The sequence below is a fragment of the Bufo bufo genome, chromosome 8 (assembly GCF_905171765.1).
Source record: "Bufo bufo chromosome 8, aBufBuf1.1, whole genome shotgun sequence".
Taxonomy (NCBI): Eukaryota; Metazoa; Chordata; class Amphibia; order Anura; family Bufonidae; genus Bufo; species Bufo bufo.
The window spans coordinates 132,323,943-132,346,421 of NC_053396.1; the positions used below are offsets into that span (position 1 = coordinate 132,323,943).

At 46.5% G+C, this 22,479-nt stretch overlaps 1 long non-coding RNA gene across 1 annotated transcript; it reads left to right on the top strand.

Moving 5' to 3' along the window:
- Positions 1-1,136: 1,136 nt before the first annotated feature.
- On the top strand, positions 1,137-6,584 carry LOC120978252. Its single transcript, XR_005774041.1, has 3 exons — positions 1,137-1,268; positions 4,877-4,882; positions 6,572-6,584. It is a non-coding gene; the product is annotated as an uncharacterized LOC120978252 (long non-coding RNA).
- Positions 6,585-22,479: the final 15,895 nt, after the last annotated feature.

Sequence of the window (22,479 nt, forward strand, 5' to 3'; positions counted from 1 at the left end):
TAAAGTCACATTTTATCACATATTACATAAAACCTATTTGTTTTTTTTGTTTTTTGTTTTTTTTAAATGGGTGGATAGTTTTCTAGATATAATCTTTTAAAGGGAAATTCACAAAAAGTTCTGACTTTTTAAATGCGGAGATGAAAAATTAAAAAAATGACTACATCCTTAACCTGACCCTCCGGTTTAAAAAAAAAAAAATCACATTAACTGAGAAATGAACAGAACACTCACTTTTTAGTTGCATATCTGCAAGATATCTGCACCGCTTCTCTGACTGGTGACCACTGTGTATCTGTCACCGCCAGTTCTGTGAGAAGGTTTGGCAGACATTCTTCTCTACCTCTTGCATGGCGTTCTTTGTTTTGGTTTCACTTTGTCATCTCCTTTCCTTCTCCCAGGTGTCACCTATTTAGACTAATTGTCTCCCTTTATATTCCCTCCCATACTGCCTCACTTTGTGGTTTATACTACTTCCTGGATGAGGTGTTCACTGCTGGAGGCTGCTGCTTCCTCACATAAGTCTTTTTCCTTTATTTGTGTTTCCTTTCTGGCTTGATTCTAGGTGACCCTGACTCCGTCCGTATTAAGTGCAGGGAGCCGGTGGTCATGTCCCCTCACTATTATAGGGTTTTTTCAGGTGTCACACAGTATTAGGTACGTGGGCATGCAATCGTCTACTATAGAGACCCTTGCATGGGCATAGCAGTCAGGGAGAGCTCTAGGGGTTTTATAGGGCTCACCCATATGCTTCTTAGTTTGGGATCAAGCCAGTCGGATGTTTATTTATAAGTTCCAGCTTTCTGCAACATCATCCGTGACAGTATCAGTAGCACAAGACACTTCCTGCTTGTCCAGCCCTGCTCTTGGATTGGCCTGCACTGCTAAAACATAGTGCTCACATATTAAAACCCCCACAGTGTGCTCCAGTAGTAAAGATGACCCCACCTTTACAGTACCCCAATACAGCTGCCCCAATTAGAATAATGACCTCCCCTATGGTGCCCAAAAGTGCTGCTTCAGTTATAATAGTGATTCCACCATACAGCTCCAATAGTACTGCCAACATTATAATAATGACCTCCCATTCGACTGCATTGCTGGAATACTGCAACACAGATGTGAACCTAGCCTTAGGCCCCTTTCAGACAAACGAGTTCCATGCATCTGACTCGCAGTGTGAGTATGCGGCAGCTCCCGTCCTGACGGGGTCTCATAGCATTATATTGATTTATGATGCTATGTAACCCTAAGGCTACATGCAAAACGTCAGTTAAAAACAGACACACTGTCAGTTTTTCATGGCCATTTTGCATCAGTGTGTGCATCCATTTTCTGGCCGTGTGTCAGTTTTTAATGTCCGTTTTGCATCCATTTTGCATCAGTTTTTCATGTGCGTTAAAAAATGGATGAATTTGATTGGCAGTAATTTCTAGACCGACCCTTCTGAGAACATTCACAGTATGTTAGGCCCCCAGCTAAAATAATGTCCCCCATAGTGTAGGATTTTTTTTTTACTGCCCACAGCTTTAATAATGCCCCCTATTTTCGCCCCAGCTAAAATAATGTCTCTGACAGTGTAAATAATTTTTTTATAGTGCCCCCAGCTTTAATAATGTGTTGGGGATGCAACAGCATGTACCATATACACTCACCTAAAGAATTATTAGGAACACCATACTAATACGGTGTTGGACCCCCTTTTGCCTTCAGAACTGCCTTAATTTTACGTGGCATTGATTCAACAAGGTGCTGATAGCATTCTTTAGAAATGTTGGCCCATATTGATAGGATAGCATCTTGCAGTTGATGGAGATTTGAGGGATGCACATCCAGGGCACGAAGCTCCCGTTCCACCACATCCCAAAGATGCTCTATTGGGTTGAGATCTGGTGACTGTGGGGGCCATTTTAGTACAGTGAACTCATTGTCATGTTCAAGAAACCAATTTGAAATGATTCGAGCTTTGTGACATGGTGCATTATCCTGCTGGAAGTAGCCATCAGAGGATGGATACATGTTCTCATTCTGTTTACGCCAAATTCGGACTCTACCATTTGAATGTCTCAACAGAAATCGAGACTCATCAGACCAGGCAACATTTTTCCAGTCTTCAACAGTCCAATTTTGGTGAGCTTGTGCAAATTGTAGCCTCTATTTGTAGTGGAGATGAGTGGTACCCGGTGGGGTCTTCTGCTGTTGTAGCCCATCCGCCTCAAGGTTGTGCGTGTTGTGGCTTCACAAATGCTTTGCTGCATACCTCGGTTGTAACGAGTGGTTATTTTAGTCAACGTTGTTCTTCTATCAGCTTGAATCAGTCGGCCCATTCTCCTCTGACCTCTAGCATCCACAAGGCATTTTTGCCCACAGGACTGCCGCATACTGGATGTTTTTCCCTTTTCACACCATTCTTTGTAAACCCTAGAAATGGTTGTGCGTGAAAATCCCAGTAACTGAGCAGATTGTGAAATACTCAGACCGGCCCGTCTGGCACCAACAACCATGCCATGCTCAAAATAGCTTAAATCACCTTTCTTTCCCATTCTGACATTCAGTTTGGAGTTCAGGAGATTGTCTTGACCAGGACCACCCCCTAAATGCATTGAAGCAACTGCCATGTGATTGGTTGACTAGATAATTGCATTAATGAGAAATAGAACAGGTGTTCCTAATAATTCTTTAGGTGAGTGTATAGTATTGTCTATTAATATCACTTGACCAGTAGATGGCACTGTATGTTAAGGTTACCAGTTGTGTATATCTGTAAAATTTGTTGGTCCTTCTCTCTCTCTCTTTATACCAATATGGCTGCTGTTACAGTTTGCTGAAATGTTTTGTATGTTTGGAACTTAATCCACACAAGTAATCCAAGTTCTGCCTCATCACAAGCTACTAGTGTCTTCTCTAACTCACAACCAACAGGTTATGGGCCCAGCTCTAGACACTAGAAAAAGGAAACCACAAGCAAGTAAGTGCTGCGTCTACGATCCTACCAAATCCTGTGTGAGGAAACAAGAGCTGCATCCAATTCACTGAAAGATGTGCTTCAGATATGAAGTTTACAATAGCAAAGCTCAACAATACCAACTACCAGCTATGGAAGTCTAAGCTTCAAATGTTGTTATCCAAAGATGACTTGTAGCAGGTACTAGATGCATGAATGTGCAAGCGTAAACAGTAAACTATATCTGCTGCACAAACTGTATAAGATGAGGCTGGAATAAGGGCAGGGAATGGGTGAACATGTAAAGGCTATGCTAGAGATTGTGGACCAGCTGTGTGCAATAGGTGAAGAAATGAAAGACAATGTTAAGGGAAAGGGAATATGTTAAGGGAAAATTAATTGATGAATACAGCAGAAGAAAGGAAAATCTGCATAGTGACGAGAACGAGAGATCAGAGGCAGCTATGAAGGCATAATACAAAGCAAAGAAACCAGGGTATGTTTTCGCTGCAAAAATGCCGGACACCTGAAAAAGAACTGTTCAATCTGGAAAGCTGAGCAGCGAAAGCGGGAGCTACCCACAAGAGAAAGAGCTAAAGCGGCTATGAAAGAAAATGAAAGTGCATCATGGAGTGGTACTTTTAAAGTGACTCAAAACCTGAGTCACGCTGTGAGTCTGATGCATGGAACTCACTCGTCTGAAAGGAGCTTTATAGGGGTTTTGCTACATACTATTAATGAGGGGGCACTGGAGCTGGTACTGTCATGGGAAAAGATAATTTGGCTCTGGTATGAGGATAAGGTTTCTGTGTCAAGGCATGCACAACTTGCTAGATACTTTTATCCTTTTCACATCTTGAAAAACGGAAGCTAGAACTTCCCGCTCAATATGTCCCCAACTCTTAGTGATATGGATAACCCATGTTAAGTACGACCCTTCCATCCATGTAATATGCATGGCATAATATTATCAAAGTTGAACAATTTGTTAATATCATGGCTGATCATAGCCTCTTGGCTGGGCGATTTTTGCTTTGAAACTTGTTGCATCCTTATACTTCATGTGTTGCCAAAAATCCAGCATTTCATAGAGGAAGATCGCACCCCACCCTCCATAGGTGAGCATTACATGATGTATCATTACATGATTTCACTACTTACAATAAGCGACAAGGACCAGGATGACACTTTTTGTTGTAGACCTGTTATGTGTGATGGTGAAACGGCTCTCCTTGTCTGAACACTGCTTGTGTAGATTCAATTAAATGATCTGGACTGACATTCTGCTGTTTAGCCACAAGATGCCGCTATTTACTAAACACAGCTACATACTACATATATTTCCATATTCATGAGAGGTGGAGTAACACAGTGCCTGGAGAGGAAGCGAAAGGAAGTAGCCATCTTAGAGGGAGCTGAGACTGAGGAACCGTGTCAGCAGAGGATCCGACGGCATCCAGGTGTGAGAGCATCCCTCAGTAACCAGAGCTGCAGCTACGTGAAGCTGATTGTGTCCAAGACCCTGATCCTGACCAGAGAAACAAGGATTGCTTTCAGGAACGCTGATGAGAGCTGAGGAGCAAAGCGACATACACTTTGGGACCGCATTCTTGTTGGAGAGGCATTTGTTCTGTTCAGAGTCACCAGCGGAGGCAGAGCAGACCCGGGTCGGTAAGATCGTGCACGCACCTCATTACAGTGTTGGCGCCTAGAGACTGAGACCAGGCCTGTAGTTAGTTAGATAGGGTCTCTGTTTGTGTCAGGCCACAAGCGTTGCTATTGTTCATTGCCAGGACTCCATCATTTAAAGGGACATTTCACACTGGAGAGCTGATAAACTTCCCACAAACTCAAGCCAGGCTGGCGTTTTGCTCAGGAGGAATACTCAGGTACGTGCTACAGGACCAGTTATGGGAGGGGGGAATACTGTAGAGCTTTGTAAGATTGTAAGCTGTTGTGCTGCCCCGCAGGCTAGCCCCTACCACACACCCATACAGTTATTCTTGTTTTTTTAGGGTAATAACTAGAGACGAGCGAATCGCACTGAATCCGACTTTCCTCACGCTTCGTGGTAACGAATCGCATTTTTTCCTAAAATGGCTGCTGCACGTGTGAGGACATGGAGCAAGGAACTCTGGGAAGGTGGGATCACCCATAATGCCAAGCATGCAGCCAATCAGCAGCCAGCCAGCCCTGTGATGTCATAGCCCTATAAATAGCCTCAGTCATCTTGGATTCTGCCATTTTCCTGTGTACTTAGTGCAGGAAGAGATGTCAGCAGGCGATAGGGACAGTGCCAGGAAAGACTTCATTGTGCTAAAAAAAACAATTTACAAGTGCAGGGAAAGATTATTCAAGGTGTAGGGAAAGGATAGGGAGGAATCATTCCACAGCATTTATGTTGAACAGGGTTCAGTAGGGGAGGTTACAGCCTGGGTAATAGGAACAATCCTAATACACCTTGCTGCACTGACTGGGGATCCAAATTGCCATTATACAGCTCTGTAATTCCAGCAAACCGTTCTTGTTATTGGGGTGTAACAGCCATTAACAGGGTTTATTACAAGGAAATATTTATGTCTTATTAGCCCTTGTGCGGTGCAGTTATATGTTCTAAAGCATTTCTTGGCTTGTATTAGTGGGGAAAAAAGGGCTTATTAGCCGTTGTGTGGTGAAGTGCTAAAATGACAGCACTTTTTGTTGTGCATTAGCAGCAAAAGAAAAATATATTTGCCGTTCAGCGGTGCAGTTATATGTTTTAAAGCCCATTTTTGTGTGTGTTAGTGTGAAAAAAAAAAGCTTATTACCCGTTGTGTAGTGAAGTGAGAAAATCACAGACTTTTTTGGGGTGTTTTAATTTTCGTTTGTCAGCTAGCGGTCATGTCTTGACCAGCAACCCAGCGGTTCTTGAATGGTTGACTCAATTTCCGACTTCGTCGCAAGTGACATCAGACACCCCCAGCCAAGAGTCAGTGGGTTCATCAGACAGAACCCTAGTTGGCATGGCCCGGGAGCAGGCCCTGTGCGCTCACCTGTCCTCAACCTGTCTGTCTTCTTCTGTTCCCTCAGCCAGAGAAGTATTATATGCTGTGGGTTCAACCCCACTATACAGCCAGGAGGAGCTACTAGAGGACAGTCAGCAGCTACTGGCAAGCCAAGATGTAGAGGAGACATCCGCCGCTTCCTCCACTAGGCGGGCAAGTAGTGATGAGGAGAGTGGCGTGGGAGCTGGTGTTGCAAACGGTCAGGCTCCTGACCCAGAGACGGTTGAGGAGGACATCAGTGACATGCAGACAGCACTCGATGATGATAATGTAACTGATCGTACTTGGGAGCCGGGTGATGAAGGGGCTTCATCATCATCGGGAGAAGAGGGTGTCAGCTTGCTCGTGAGGTGCAAGCAGCATGAGGAGACCACGCAGTGTTGGGGGTAAAATCGCCTACTCGGCGGTGTGGCAGTTTTTTGTTAAGCCGCCGGAGGAGGTGAACATGGCCATATGTAGAATCTGTTGGCAGAAGGTGAAGCATGGCCAGGGTGTCAATGTTGGCACAACGGCCCTGCGTCAACATATGCAGCGTCACCATAAAGTGGCCTGGGAGAACCGTGGCTCCAATGTGGTTGTCCAGCCTGCCGCAGCAACCGCTGCATCACCCAGTGGCACGCAGCCGATTTCAGGCAGTCAAGGCTCCACCACTTCAGCCGAAGGGAGCGGTCTGTCTTTCCCATCATCTGCTGGTTCTAATGCTCCTGCTCCTTGCCCTCCTACTCTTCATCAGTCATTCCATCAGCAATCGATCACCGAAGCGATTGCCAAGAGACAACAGTATGCGTGCACTCATCCAACGGTGCAGAAGCTGAACGTGCTCCTGGCCAAGTTGCTGGTGCTGCAGTCCCTCCCTTTCCAAGTGGTGGACTCTGCTAATTTAAGAGAACTGATGGCTTGTGCCGAGCCGAGGTGGAGAGTCCTAAGCCGTCATTTCTTTGCCAAAAAGGCAGTACCAGCCCTGCACACACATGTAGAACAGAAGGTGGGCCAGTCCTTGAGCCTGTTGGTGCCAGCCAAAGTGCACGGAAGCGCCGACGTGTGGAGCTGTATCTACGGTCAGGGACAATATATGTCCTTTACGGCCCACTGGGTGAATGTGGTTCCTGCACAGCCACAACAGCAACTTGGCCAGGTGATGCCGCTTCCGCCTCCACGTTATCATGCTGTTGGTCCTGCGACAATGTCCGCCTCTGCCTCCTCATCCTCCACTGTGTCCTCAGCCTCCACTGCAGGGACAATTCACAGTGTCCCTCCAGCACACCACATGTTCAGGGCACGGCGGTGTCACACTGTTCTCCTGACCAGCTCGTCTGCCCCATAGGCTGATTTTAATTAGTGTGAGTATATAGCTTGGCCTGCTCTCCCTCACTCACTGGAAGCCATTTGGCACCAGGAGAGAGATAGTTTGTGGACTCTCATTGCAGTCTTTGGTGGCCATTTGGCACCAGGAGTGGTGTGCAGTGGGCCCGGCATTCATGTTGGTACCTGCATTCCTTGGATATAATGGAGGCCATTTTGGCACCAAAAATGACAGAAAGTAAGGCAGGCCCAGCATGCATGTGGAACCTACACTCGCTGAATTATATGGTAGCCGTCATGGCACATAACAGGTAGAATTTAGTGTTACAGAGATCGCCTTGACGTGCGGCAGACGGGCTCAAATAATTTTGTACAAAATGATTTGCCAAGCATCTCTAACTTATTAGTATAGCACTTGCAATTATTATGCAATTTTGTACTTTATTTGGTTTGCAGAGAGGTGTTGCATTGCATGTTTTGTTTTACAGTGTTGTTCTCAGCCATAGCAACGTGCCCCTGCGCTTTGGAATGTTCTGACTGACCCCCTTTTCCTTTGCAGTTTGTCACACTGTTCTGCACCTCGTTTGCCTGGGAAAACAGAGTCACACAGGGGAGGAACTGCTCTGTGTCCTTCATCAAGAAATCGAATTCTGGCTTTCTCCGCGACAACTGAAAATCGGAACCATGGTGACAGCGCTGCATCAAGGAGGGCTGAGCCATGCGCCCTGCATGGCACATGTGTTCAATCTGGTTGTCAAGCAGTTCCTGAAGTCTTCCTGAAGTCTTCTACCCATCTGCAAGACATCCTAAAAATAGCCAGGAAACTTTGCATGCACTTCAGCCACTAGTACACCGCAAATCACACCCTCCTTGAGCTGCAGAGGCAGAACGGCATCCCCCGTTGGAATTCCACCCTCCATATGTTGGACCGACTATACAAACAGAAAAAGGCCATAAACGATTTGTTGATGATCCAAGCGGACAGGAGTACTCCCCTATGTAACTTCAATGTCAGCCAGTGGCAGCTCATGCTTGACACCTGCCGTTTGCTCAGGCCCTTTGAGGAGGCCACGTTTTTTTTTTTTCAGTCGCCAGGACTGCGGGATGAATGATGCCATTCCACTGCTTCATGTCCTGGAACAGATGCTGGTAAATCTGGCTGGTCAGGGGACTGGAGACGTGGCACGTAGATCTCATGGCCACATAAGCCCTGTGGGGGCTGAACTGGAGAAGGAGGACATATACACAGGTGACAAGACAGGAGGAGCAGGAGCAGCCAGAGGAGCTACAGGGCGATGAGGAAGAGGAGGCAGAGGACCCAGACACACCGTGGCAGTATGCAGTGGAGATGGAGGCAGGGAGTCCCTCCGAGTCACTTGCACAAATGGCCAGATGCATGCTCACTTGCTTGCGTAGTGACAGCCGAATTGTCAGCATTCGGCAGAGAAATGACTTCTGGATCTCAACCTTGTTGGACCCTCGCTACCGGTCCAAAATGGGGGCCTTTTTTTACACCCGCTGAGAGGGAGCACAAACTGAACTACTATAGAGACATCCTATGTAGTCAGTTGGCCGCTGCCTATCTGCGCCATCGTCCATCCTCTCGCAGATATGATCGGGGGGGCCCTCTGTGCTCACGTTCCACTGCTATGGCTTCTGGGGAGAGGTGGGGTGGCAGGAGCAGTACCAGCTCCATCAGCAGCAGACTGAGTCTAGAGTCATGATGAGCAGCTTTCTTCACCCGCATAGTGAAGAAACTACTCACCAGCAGCTAGACATAGAGCAGGACCTGAACCAGCAGGTGGTGGCATACTTGGACAGCAGCCTGCCAGATCCGCTGGACTACTGGGCAGCCAAACTGTATTTGTGGCCGCAACTGACAGAGTTTTCCCTGGAAAAGCTGTCTTGCCCGGCCAGTAGTGTGGCATCAGAGTGGGTGTTTAGTGCGGCGGGGCCATAGTTACCCCAAGAAGAGCTCGCCTGTCCACCCAAAATGTGGAGAGACTGACCTTTGTCAAGATAAATCAGGCGTGGATCAGCCAGGATTTCCACCCACCAATGCCTGATGCATCAGACTAGATCATCCATGGTGGCACACCAACACTTTGTCAAAAGAGACCGGTTTCTTCTGGCTACCTACCTCAGCTACTATTCTGATGCTGCCACCCGCCTGATGCCACACATCTGATGCCAATTGCTTCATCTTACACCCACCATCGTCAGCGGGTACTGTTATTGCCACCCCACTCTGTCACCGGGTCACTTTGTGGTCTCCTCATGCTGCTGCCACCTCCACACCATGTCACCTTGTCACTCTGTGGCCTCCTGATGCTGCCGTCATCTCCACACTGTCATTGTGCCACTCTGTGGCCTCCTCCTGATGCGGCCGCCACCTCCAGACTGTGACATTGGGCCACTCTGTGGCCTCCTCATGCTGCTTCCACCTCACAACTATGTCATAGGGCCACTCTGTGGACTTCTCATGCTATTCCCACCCTCCCCACTTCATGACTGGGCCATTATTTTGCCTTTCGACCTGGCTGACATAATTTATTTGACCCTTCTTATGATCTGTCAGAAGGAAGGAAAAATGGGACGCACAACGGATCCTGTCTGTGTAGCAGCCGTAAGGCCTGTATGGTCCCATCAGAATTGGCTTGTGATTTGATAGCCAAAAGCAGGAGTGGGTACAAAACACAGAAGACAATCAAATATTCTATTCACGTGTCAGTGGATCCACTCCTGGTTTTTTTGGCATTAGCAATACTGATGGATTACTGACCAAATGCTGACTGATGGAAGGAGGATGCTCAACAGACAGGATCCGTTTTTTGGGGGTTATTGTTCTGACGGATCAGAGGAAGGGCAAAATAATCAGCAACGTCATCACAAACTTACTGTTGACACCCTCTCCACTCTGTCGGGGGGGCTCTACTTGTATAAGCGTTTAATAGAACAGGTTCTGTAGACATCTATGTGGAATCAGCTGACGACGGTGTAAAAGGAATGCGCTTCTTCTTGGCGCTAACATCGACCTGTAAGGCTGAGTTCATACTTCAGTTATTTAATCAGTTTTGGCCCCGTGACTGCCCAAATAAGTGAAGTGTGCAGTGATTCTAAGAGCGACGCCTGTCATCTACATGTCATACGGACTCATACTATTGTTTCACTACCACAGCAGACTCCCTATGTGTGTTACTGCAAGGTATTCTACACCACTATAATGGCTCTCTGCAGCCAGGAAATAGGCGTTTTTTTTAACCCGATTTGCCGCAAATAAATTCGTATCGAACCAAATTTTTTTTTTAAATTCGGCGAACCGAATAACAGGTAAGGTGTGGCAGTTTAGTTGGGCCCGCCAGTAGATAAATTACCACACTTTCTTCCTGCATCCATTGGAGGGCGCCGCGCTGGGCAGCACAAGGGTCTCAGCCTTCGGGCTGAGTGTATGTAAATTTATTGTATGTTTCCAGCATTTGTGGTTGTGTTCATTACCACGTTTAGGTAACATAGTAACATAGTAACATAGTACATAAGGCTGAAAAAAGACATTTGTCCATCCAGTTCGGCCTGTTATCCTGCAAGTTGATCCAGAGGAAGGCAAAAAAAAACTGCGAGGTAGAAGCCAATTTTCCTCACATTAGGGGATTAAAAAATTCCTTCCCGACTCCAATCAGGCAATCAGAATAACTCCCTGGATAAACGACCCCTCTCTACTAGCTATAGCCTGTAATATTATTACGCTCCAGAAATACATCCAGGCCCCTCTTGAATTCCTTTATTGTACTCACCATCACCACCTCCTCAGGCAGAGAGCTCCATAGTCTCACTGCTCTTACCGTAAAGAATCCTCTTCTATGTTTGTGTACAAACCTTCTTTCCTCCAGACGAAGAGGATGTCCTCTCGTCACAGTCACAGTCCTGGGGATAAATAGATGATGGGATAGATCTCTGTACTGACCCCTGATATATTTATACATAGTAATTAAATCTCCCCTCAGTCGTCTTTTTTCTAACGTGAATAACCCTAATTTTGATAATCTTTCAGGGTACTGTAGTTGCCCCATTCCAGTTATTACTTTAGTTGCCCTCCTCTGGACCCTCTCCAGCTCTGCTATGTCTGCCTTGTTCACTGGAGCCCAGAACTGTACACAGTACTCCATGTGTGGTCTGACTAATGATTTGTAAAGTAGTAGGAATATGTTCTCATCACAGAATAGGTAAAATTCTGTTTTAGCAAAAGCTATTGGTGGAGTTGTTTTTCTTGTTTGGGACTTCGCTGTATCCTGGGGAGCCCACCCCGGTACACGGCTTACAGTTGCCCTAATGGAACCTTATACAGAAATCTCAGGTCTCTACTTGTTTCTCTAAAAATAAATAAGGTTACACTGAGCTGGGTCAGTGGATCTCTCATGACTTGGAACTTACACCCCATCTGATCCTCCATGCTATTTCCAATTATTGACCAATCAAGTGCTACGGAGCCTGGGGGAATAGGGGACCCCACGATGAACGTCTTTTCTAACTGTTACCGAAATGAAAACACTGTGGGGGACATTTACTAAGCACGTTTCACCAAAATTATGAAAGAATGGTGTTTTGATTTGTAACAAAATATATGAACTGTTTTCTCCAGAATTTACCATAAAAAATGCATCACACCAGAAATGAGTTATAAATGTCAAAGTAGGTGGGGCTATCAAACTGGCGCATATTACACCTCATTTATCATCCTCTTATCGGCAGAAATGTCTCAAATTGTTGCAGACAATTAAGACAGCTTATGTGGTGGTGTTTTGTGTAAAAAGTCACATCTATGGCATAAAGATGCAACTTTTTGTCAAAAAGTCGCACTTATGAAAAGACACGTAAGTAATAAAACAGGATGCAGTTGTTTTTATCTAATATAAATGAGCTAAACAGAAGGGTTTTGACAGCAAATTGACATTCATCAAAACAATAACAAAAGCTCCTCGAGTCTGAGACAAAAGTCGCAATTTACTGGTGGAAATGTCGCAAATATGTTCAATAGTCTCAAGTCTGGCAGAGTTGGCTGAAATGGCGCATATGTTTTAATAAGTGGCATTTTAGTGTTATTGGCAATAAAATGTCACAAATCGAGAGAAATAGGCAGATAATCAAGTTTATATTGATATTTATTTGAGGGAGCATGCTCGGCAAACAGAGACACATTGCTCATACCCAACAAGAAGAAGGGGGACCAACGAGGGAGCAGAACTCTGCCCGCATCGTTGGTACCTTTGATGATGCACATCAGCAGGTGAGACAGGTGCTATCCAGACACTGGGATATACTAAAAACAGACCCAGATCTGGAAGATATTATAGGTCCCTACCCCCTAATAACTTACAGAAAAGGTAGAAGCTTGAAGGATAGACTGGTCAACAGCCACTACCAGCCCCCTCAGAACCCCGGAAACTGGCTGTCAAGGAGGCCGCTAGGCACCTTCAAATGTGGAAGGTGCACAGCCTGTAGTCAAATATCCAAAACCATGAACTTCGTAAGTTCGGCTACACACATAGAGTACTCAATACGTGATTATATAAACTGCCTCACTATGGGTGTAGTTTATCTGGCACAATGCTCATGCCCCCTTGACTATGTAGGGAAAACAAAGAGGGAGTTTAGGCGTAGAATCAGAGACCACATCAATGATGTCCAAAATAAGAAAGATACATCAGTGGCCCGCCATATGAACCAATATCACAATGGGGATACCACTCACCTTAAATTCATAGGTATCCAGCACATCACCAGGCCCAGTAGAGGTGGAGATTGGGATAAAATGATCCTCAAGGCAGAAACCAGATGGATCTTCAGACTAAAATCAGTGACACCTAATGGTCTCAATGAATACCTTTCGTATAAACCGTTCCTGTGAAAACAATATCGGTAGATTAAAATACAGGCCATCTAGTAGTGAAATGATACCGACCAGACTATCCCTCCATACTTTTGCTGTCCACGGCGCTGCCCCCAAGTGTGCCTATGGGACATTGGTACCTAAGGGACACTATGGGACACTGGTAACATTTATCCGCACCAAGTGTTCCAATCTGAACTTGGGGACTGTACTGAGTGGACTATTACCATCTATCTAGGAATAACCTATATATCATAAATACTATATGGAGTAGTGCTAACTATACTAGGGTACACTTACCCTCTACAATATACCATGTGGACAAACTTATTGTCATGATCAGTGTCAGCTGCATATAAATTACTAAACGTATAGGTCATCTGATCTTGGCCATGCACAGGGGTACCTGTGTGATACATACTGGTCTATGGTGCAAATTCTTCTGTACGTATAGGCAACAGACGCTGGTCATGTACAGGTATATGTGTGCGATATACACATGTAAACACTACTATATATATATATATATATATATATACTTGCTATTATCTTACCAAAAGCTGTATCTTAGTGCAATGACACTGCTGCTATAACTTAGAAGTGGACTGGACCTGCACGCTCTCACTGCGGTCCGGAACAGGACGGGGTGATTGAGCGTCGTCTCCGGTCCACTAACTGATACATTTAAAACCACCCATTAGCTGTCCTCTGACCCAGACGGCACCAGGATCGCTAAACAGCGATCATCAATAGAAACTTGCTGCATTGAAAGCTAGCCGGGGACGCGGAGTTAGATCCCCATAGCAACTAACCACTCCCACAACACATGTCACTTCCTGGTAGTGACGGGGCACAGCGAGCCCGTACTCAGCTTGGGGCGGTATCTCGGCATGGTGTCTCCGTCTGAAGAGACACGTGATGAGTGACGCACCATGTGGGAGGAGCTACACGTTCAAAAGGAGACGCGGGAGTATCAATGATTGCCACTGCCAGAAGAAGACTACAGACGCACAGCCACTGCATCCGGTGCTCTGTCCACCAATATCCCTGACGAGCCGAGTCTACACCCGGTGAAACGCGTAGGATAAAGGTACCATCAACAACTTCTAGGGAGGTAAGAGAATAGGGTTTACAGCACAGGCCCGAGGTTCCTGAGGCTGGGGGTCGTCCTTGTTAGGACGAGTGCCCCGACTACAGCCACTGAGGTTTTGACACCTATTAGACCAGGCCAAGTAGGGTGAGTATACAGGGTGAGTTAGGGTCCGGACTAATAGGCTCCTCCCCAGGGTACCACCCTCCTCTACTATAACAGGCATACTGGCCTCATTTGCTGATATAGACCCATAACGCCCCCTATCTTCTAATAGTGTAGATTTATACACCATACTGTCTCATTTATTTTATATGACCTAAATAAAAGTTATATATTAACCTAAATACAATAAGGCATCCTCAGTTCCGTATTTCTATTATATTAAAAAAGTCACATTTTGAAATTGTTGTGCGCCTTTTGATATATGAGGTGAAACAAATCGCCACTTTTGATTTGTAATGTTAGTATTATTTTGGCGAAAAATTACGCTATTATTGATAAATCTTCTCCTGTGTTTTCATGCAGCTGCCACTGGGGGGAGCTAAGTGCAAAGAGATTTTTACAGCTTCCATTGCTGTCAATGATGAATGTATAAATTCTAGTGTTGATAAAGCACCAAAGTGCTCGGGTGCTCAAGTAGAACACCTTGGGATGCTCGGGTACTCTACCGAGCACAATGGAATTCAATGGGAGAACCCGAGCATTAAACCAGGCACCCCCTGCTCTTAAGAAGGTAGGGTGCCTGGTTCACATGAAAAGGTCAGAAATTGATGGAAACACCCCCAAAATAGTTCGTCTGGATGCATCTTAGACTCCCAGGTCGCTGCTGGAAACGATGTTGTCCGAGTAGTACGCCAATTTTACAGACTGACAATAATACGCACAAAACCGAAGATAAAATTGATTTTAGAGAAAAAAAAGTGCAAGTGCTGCCAAAAATTACAAGGAAGAGGCACTCCGATATAACCTGTATATCACATAAAGGAGGGCCTTATTCACATTGTGGTACAATTGTTCAGGTAGCGGGACTAAGTGAAAGAGCTGCCAATAATTACAAGGAACTGGCACTTCAATACACCCTTTAAGACACATAAATGAGGGCATCATACACACCCTTGAAAAATTATGATTGATGGTCTGCTGGTGCCCCTCTAAAACATTAGCGGCGAGGGCCTGCTGCTGAGCTGACCATCTAAAACATTAGGGGCGAGGGCTTGCTGCTGACCTGACCATCGAAAAGATTATGGTTGAAGATCTGCTGCCGAGCTGACCATCTAAAACGTTATGGGCGAGGGCCTGCTGCTGAGCTGACCATCTAAAACATTAGGGGCGAGGGCTTGCTGCTGACCTGACCATCGAAAAGATTATGGTTGAAGATCTGCTGCCGAGCTGACCATCTAAAACGTTATGGGCGAGGGCCTGCTGCTGAGCTGACCATCTAAAACATTAGGGGCGAGGGCTTGCTGCTGACCTGACCATCGAAAAGATTATGGTTGAAGATCTGCTGCCGAGCTGACCATCTAAAACGTTATGGGCGAGGGCCTGCTGCTGAGCTGACTCTCTAAAACATTAGGGGTGAGGGTCTGCTGATGAGCTGACCATCGAAAACATTAGGGGTGAGGGTCTGCTGATGAGCTGACCATAGAAAACATTAGGGGTGAGGGTCTGCTGATGAGCTGACCATAGAAAACATTAGCAGCTAGTGCCTGCTGCTGATCTGACCATCTAAAACATGCTCATTTGACCATGCAAAAAATTATGGTTGAGGGCCTGCTGCTGAGCTGACCATCGAAAAAATTATGGTTGAGGGCCTGCTGCTGAGCTGACCATCGAAAAGATTATGGTTGAGGGCCTGCTGCTGAGCTGACCATTGAAAAAATAATGGTTGAGGGCCTGCTGCTGAGCTGACCCTCTAAAACATGAGGAGCGAGGGCAGCCTAATAAGCATGTTGATATGATGGATGAGGAGGAGGAGGAGGGCAAGAAAAGGAAGATTGAACCATATACCCTATTTTGTGGTGGAAGGGGTGCATAGGAATACAGTATATTCAATACACCATAAAAGCCACATTTAGAGTGCCTTTATGTTCTGCCGCTTTCCTCTGGGGGAGTAGAGAAGTCAGGGGCAATCCAGGCCTTGTTCATTTTGATAAGCGTCAACCTGTCAGCATTTTCCGTTGACAGGCGGATGCGCTTATCAGTTATTATGCCCCCAGCAGCACTAAATACCCGCTCTGAGAAAACGCTGGTGGCAGGGCAGGCCAGCACCTCAAAGGCGTAGAGCACCCGTTCATGCCACATGTCCATCTTGGACACCCAATAGTTGTAAGGCACAGAGGGATCACTGAGGACGCTGACACGGTCTTCTATGTACTCCATCATCTTCCAAAACGTTTCTCTCCTTGTGACACTAGCTCCTTCTCCTCCTGCAGCGTACTCAAGTTGTGTGCAGTAGGTGTTTCTGGGTGATGTAGTGCAATATACACTAACCTGGTACAGCTGACTCTCTGCAAGGGCAGGTATAGGTAGAAATAGTTCGTGACGCCAGTGCCAAGTAAACGGTGGCACGCCGTTTGCGGATGCAGGAATAATTTGAGGAAACGTGGTGTTAAAACAGAACTTCAACTTTTAGTAGTTTGCAGGCAGAGACAATATTGGAAACGCAGTTCCTCAGCATACAGTCGATTTTGCAATTCGGTCGATGCAGGCAATTCAGTACAGCAGGGTAATTACAGAGTGTTGAACACAGGACTTGCAGCAAAGGAGCTTGCACTCTAATTCTGTCTGATCCTGGAATACAGCATATCTTCACCAAGGCCCATTAACCTAGTTCTGGCTTTATCTCCTTGGCTATAGCTTTAATAAGTACCTCCTCTGTCTTTCTGAGTACCTCTTGCTTTCCTGATCTTTGCCTCTGTCTCTCTCAGCTTCTGGAAACTTCCTCAGGCTCTAGAAACTTCTGAGCTGTGGTCTAGACTGACTTCTGCACTCCACACTAGATCAGGTTACACTGACTTTCCCTTCCTTGTCTGGCCCTTATATAAACTAGGGCTCCCTAGCTCCCTCTAATGCCTAAGAGCTGGAATGACACCCCTAGCCGGCCTGTAAGTGCAAGTTTCAGTGACAGGGAAATACACACATTACATTACATTTTATAAAACTGGCATACAACAATTTCCCCATAATTAGGAGGGACGACAGCACACCAAGTGACACTTTGGTAGTGACGGGTATTACAACTCCCGTATACTACATACCCCACTGCTTTAAGCTGAGTACGACCTCGTACTCCATCATGGGTCGCCCAACTGGAATCTCTACCTGAAATAGAAAATAGAGACATGCAGGCATACATACATGTAATTCATCTGCATTTACATTTACATCAGGTCCAATTGGCAAAAGTGAAGTGTGGTGACAAGGGGCGTCGTTCTCTTCTCTCAGGATAGTGAATGGAACGGGGGCGCTGACCTGGCACAGCGTAACATTAGAACCAGGATAGTCCATGACAATGAATAAGTCCATGATAGAACAGCAAAATGGATAAAACAGTATAAAAGTTCTTGGAGGCTCAAATAACAAACATGAGTCCGTACCCAGGTTATTTCTTATTAATCACAGAGGCTCTCATGCGGTGGAGTCCATCTCTGGGCACATTTCCTTAGTATGAAGTTGCACAATAAAATGACAGCATAATAACGGAACTACCCAGGGGTTTCCTGTGGGTGTAGCACAGGCAAGGGCTCACGTGGGGGAGTCCATTCTTGCGCACAAATGTCCAACAAGGTATTGCCCGTGGCAACTGTTTGGGAGGAGACACCACCAGAATAATCAAAGTCTCCTAAACGGACTGGCGGACGTCCCCTGGTCATCCGGGTAGACCTTCTCAACACAGGGGTCTCCTCTTCCCTTAGCAACGAGGTAGAAGGGAGAGGAGCAACAGGAGGGTCTCCATCCGTGAGACCTCGGTCAGGAACAACTGGAACAACAGGAACAACTATATCCACTACAGGGGGAACTGGATCCAGGGCATCTTGAACCGGCTCTTCTGGAGGTAAAACTACAGTAGGTGCCGGAGCAGGCACCAGCAAGTTCAACCACGGTGTCAGAAGCCAATGCATGGGATCAGCGTCATACCTCAGATTACTAACAGCCTGCATAGGATCCTCGGGCTGTATTGCTGACTCTGACACAGGATATTCAGATCCAGAACTCTCAGCACTAGGTTCTGGTGTTAGGCAGAGCTTCAACCTGTTTCGGTGTACAATTTGGGATCCCTTGTCTTCCCGGGTGATCTCATAAGTGTGAGTTCCAACATTTGGGATTGCAGTGACAACATAGGGACTTCGCTCCCACTTACTGTCCAATTTGCTGGTACGACGGTTATTCTTTAACCATACCACGGCCCCTATGGTCAAGGGTTCTGCATGGGCTGCCTGATCATAGTCTCTCTGCTGTCGGTCTCTAGCAAAGTCCATACGTTCCTGAACAATGGCTTTGGCTGCATCCAATCGCCTTTGGTGCTCAGCAACCCAGTCGGTGTTAGGTAATGGGTTAATGCAATCAGGTACATGTATGTCCAATGAATGATCAGCAGGCAACGTCCCTTGGCGCCCAAACATCAAGTAAAAAGGGGTATACCCGGTGGAACAATGTATGGTATGATTGTATGTGAACATGAGCTGTGGCAACAGACTGGGCCAATCTCCTCTGTTTTCAGGAGGCACGGCCCTCAGCATCTCTATCAAGGTCTGATTCATTTTTTCACATAATCCGTTACCTTGAGGATGGTAGGCCGTCGTCCGGATCTTCTTACAGTTGTGTAAGCGGCACAGTTCATGGAACAGATGGGACTCAAAAGCAGGTCCTTGATCGGTGAGGATCTTTTCTGGACATCCATAGGGCAGGAGAAAGTGCTTCCAGAACATTTCGGCTGTAGTCTTGGCTGTCTGGTCTCTCACAGGCACTGCTACAACAAACTTTGTGAAATGGTCAATAATAGTCATGGCATAAGCATACCCTGAGCGACTAGGCTCCAGTTTTACATGGTCGATGGCGACAAGTTCAAGAGGACGGGTACTAACAATGGGTCTTAGTGGTGCCCTCTGATCATGGTGCTCACTTCGTTTCAAGGCACAGGCTACACACTCTCGACACCACTTTTCCATGTCTTCTCTCATGCCCACCCAGTAAAACCGCTGGCGGATAGTAGCCTCAGTCTTTTGCACCCCAAAGTGACCGGATTGATTGTGGTACATCTCCAACACCATACCTGCATCTCGTCGGGGTATGAGAATCTGGTGCACTCTCTCGTTGGACACTGGGTCTAGGCTTCTCCGTAGCAATAGGCCCTTTTGTATGAAGAGTTGATGGCGCTGTCTCCACAATTTGATGAGCTCAGGATCTGCACTCTTACGCCGAATCCTCTCAGGGGCTCTGCCACTAGTAATGAAGTCCAACAACTCACCCAGCACTCTACTTTCAGACTGTAGTTTCACCCACCTTTCTTCTTTAGGTTCAGGCCTACTGGAGGGTGAAGGAACTGCAGCTCTGTTATTGGTAGCTCGAGCCTGATCCTGTTGAGCAAATTTGTTATAGAAAGCCGGCATCTCTACATCTTCCCAAGCATCTCGCACATCATCAGGAGCTGTCTCTGTGGGAAGCCTGGATAAAGCATCAGCGTTATCATTAGTACGCCCAGCACGATACTTTACAGAGAAATTATAGTTGGCAAGGCGAGAGGCCCATCTCTGCTCCAAGGCCCCCAATCTAGCTGTATTGAGATGTGCCAGAGGGTTATTGTCAGTGAATGCAATGAACGGGGTGGCGGCTAGATAATCCTTGAATTTTTCTGTCACCGCCCACACTAATGCCAGGAACTCTAGTTTGAAGGAACTATAATTCTGGTCATTTTTCTCAGCTCCTTTCAGGGAGCGGCTTGCATATGCTATCACTCTCTCTTTTCCCTCTTGGATCTGGGCTAACACAGCTCCCAGGCCTCGCTTGCTAGCATCAGTATAGAGATGGAAGGGCTTGCTATAATCTGGATAACCTAACACTGGAGGCTCGGTCAGTTTCTTTTTTAGCAATTGGAACGCTATCTCTCTTTTCTCATTCCACTCAATGGGCACAGGAGTTCTAGGACTCTTTTTGGGTTGCCCCCTCAAGAGCTCCTGGATAGGATCAGCTATTTGAGCAAAATGGGGGATAAAACGTCTATAGTAGCCGGCAAAACCCAGGAAACTCCTCACCTCTTTGACAGTAGTAGGAACCGGCCAATTACAGACAGCTGCCAATTTATCAGGGTCAGGTTGCACTCCCTCTCCGCTTACTATATGCCCCAGGTATCTTACTGCAGGTTTGAGCAGGTGACACTTGGATGGCTTTACCTTCAAGCCATATTTGATAAGGATTTCAAATACTTCTGCCAAATGTTTCAGATGGTCCTCATATGTTTTTGAGTACACAATGACGTCATCAAGATACAGCAGCACTGTTTCGAAGTTTTTGTGACCCAAACACCGTTCCATTAGTCTCTGGAAAGTTCCTGGGGCATTACATAGCCCGAACGGCATACAATTGAATTCGAACAGGCCCATGGGAGTAGTGAAGGCAGTCTTTTCTCTATCTGCAGGGGCCATGGGTACTTGCCAGTAGCCACTGGTCAAGTCCAATGTGGAGAAATAGGCAGAGGAGCCCAGAGCAGTTAGTGACTCCTCAATGCGGGGCAGTGGGTATGCATCTTTGTGGGTTATTTGATTAATTTTCCTATAATCCACACAGAAACGGATACTACCGTCCTTCTTCTTTACAAGAACCAGGGGTGCAGCCCACGGACTACGGCTGTCCCGGATCACATTAGAGTCTTTCATTTCTTGGATCATTTCCTTTACAGTCTGATATGAAGTAGGTGGTAAGGGTCTGTATCTCTCCTTGATAGGAGGATGAGAGCCAGTAGGTATGGTGTGTTGTATGACACTAACCTCTCCATAGTCAGTAGCATGCTTACTGAAGGCCTGGTGGTGCTCCTTGACAAGCTGTAGAATCCCTTCTTGTTGATGTTGGGGGGTAGTCTCGTCCCCTACATGGAGCTCTTCCCACCAGGGCACTTGTGGCTGGGTCACCGGCGAACATCTGCTGTCTGCAGCTGGCGGCTTTTCTGTCACTGGAAGACGAATGATGTCTTGGAAGGACACCTGGGACAGCTGGGCAACAGGGCAATGCTTAGTAAGCGCAACAGGATGATTACTCAGATTAATCAGACGGACAGGTACTTTACCTTGGGAGACGTTCACCAGGCACTTGGCAGCTCTCACATAAGGATAATCCTCCATCTGGAGTGGTTCCACCAGGGCTGGATAATCTCGGCCTTCGACTCCCAGGACAGCACGACACCACAAAAGAGTTTGAGAATTAGGAGGCAAAGTCACAGGCTTAATATCACGGATCCTGGCAGTACAAATTTCTCCTTTCCCATTAGCAAACCTCTGCTGGGCACTTAACACAGTGATAGTCTTTTGAATCACCCTCCTGGATGCAGAGGAAGCAGTGGGCAAAGTCTGATGTAATACAGCAAGTATTTCTGAATAACAGTTTTTGAAGACATTGGTGCCTAGAATGACAGGATGTCCTCCTCTGTCACCGGCCTGTACTACGATCACTCCCTGTTGAGGCAGGGTTACTTCTCCCACCTGCAGGGTGGGTTCCCAGTATCCATGAACCTTTACTGGTTTGCCATTGCTGGCGATAATTTCCACCCAGGATTCAGGCGGTTGGGTCAACTGGTTGGTGTCCCAGAACTTTTCAAATGCAGGCAGCTGAATAGTAGTGACCTGAGACCCAGTATCTAATAGGGCTTCAAAGGGGATCCCGTTGATCTCTATATTGATTTTAGGATGGGATCCTACATAACGTGGCATCCAATTTGGATCCTCTGGACCTAGTGTTCTACCTCCCGAGGGTTGGTCCTCAGCCTCAGGGGTTGCCCGTTTAACTGCCAGCACGTGGATTCTGTGTGTCCCAGCTTTTTGCAGTATGTACACACGGGCTTCTTGCGACCTCTATTACGCCTCCCAGGATCCCTGGGGTGAGTCTCTTGGTATGGAGGTGGGAACGGCCTAGGAGATAACAGGAATTCTTCATCTAGCATTATGGGTTTTTCCCATTCCTCTATTTTTCTGCACACTTTCTCTAGACTTTTAGTGAGGTGATT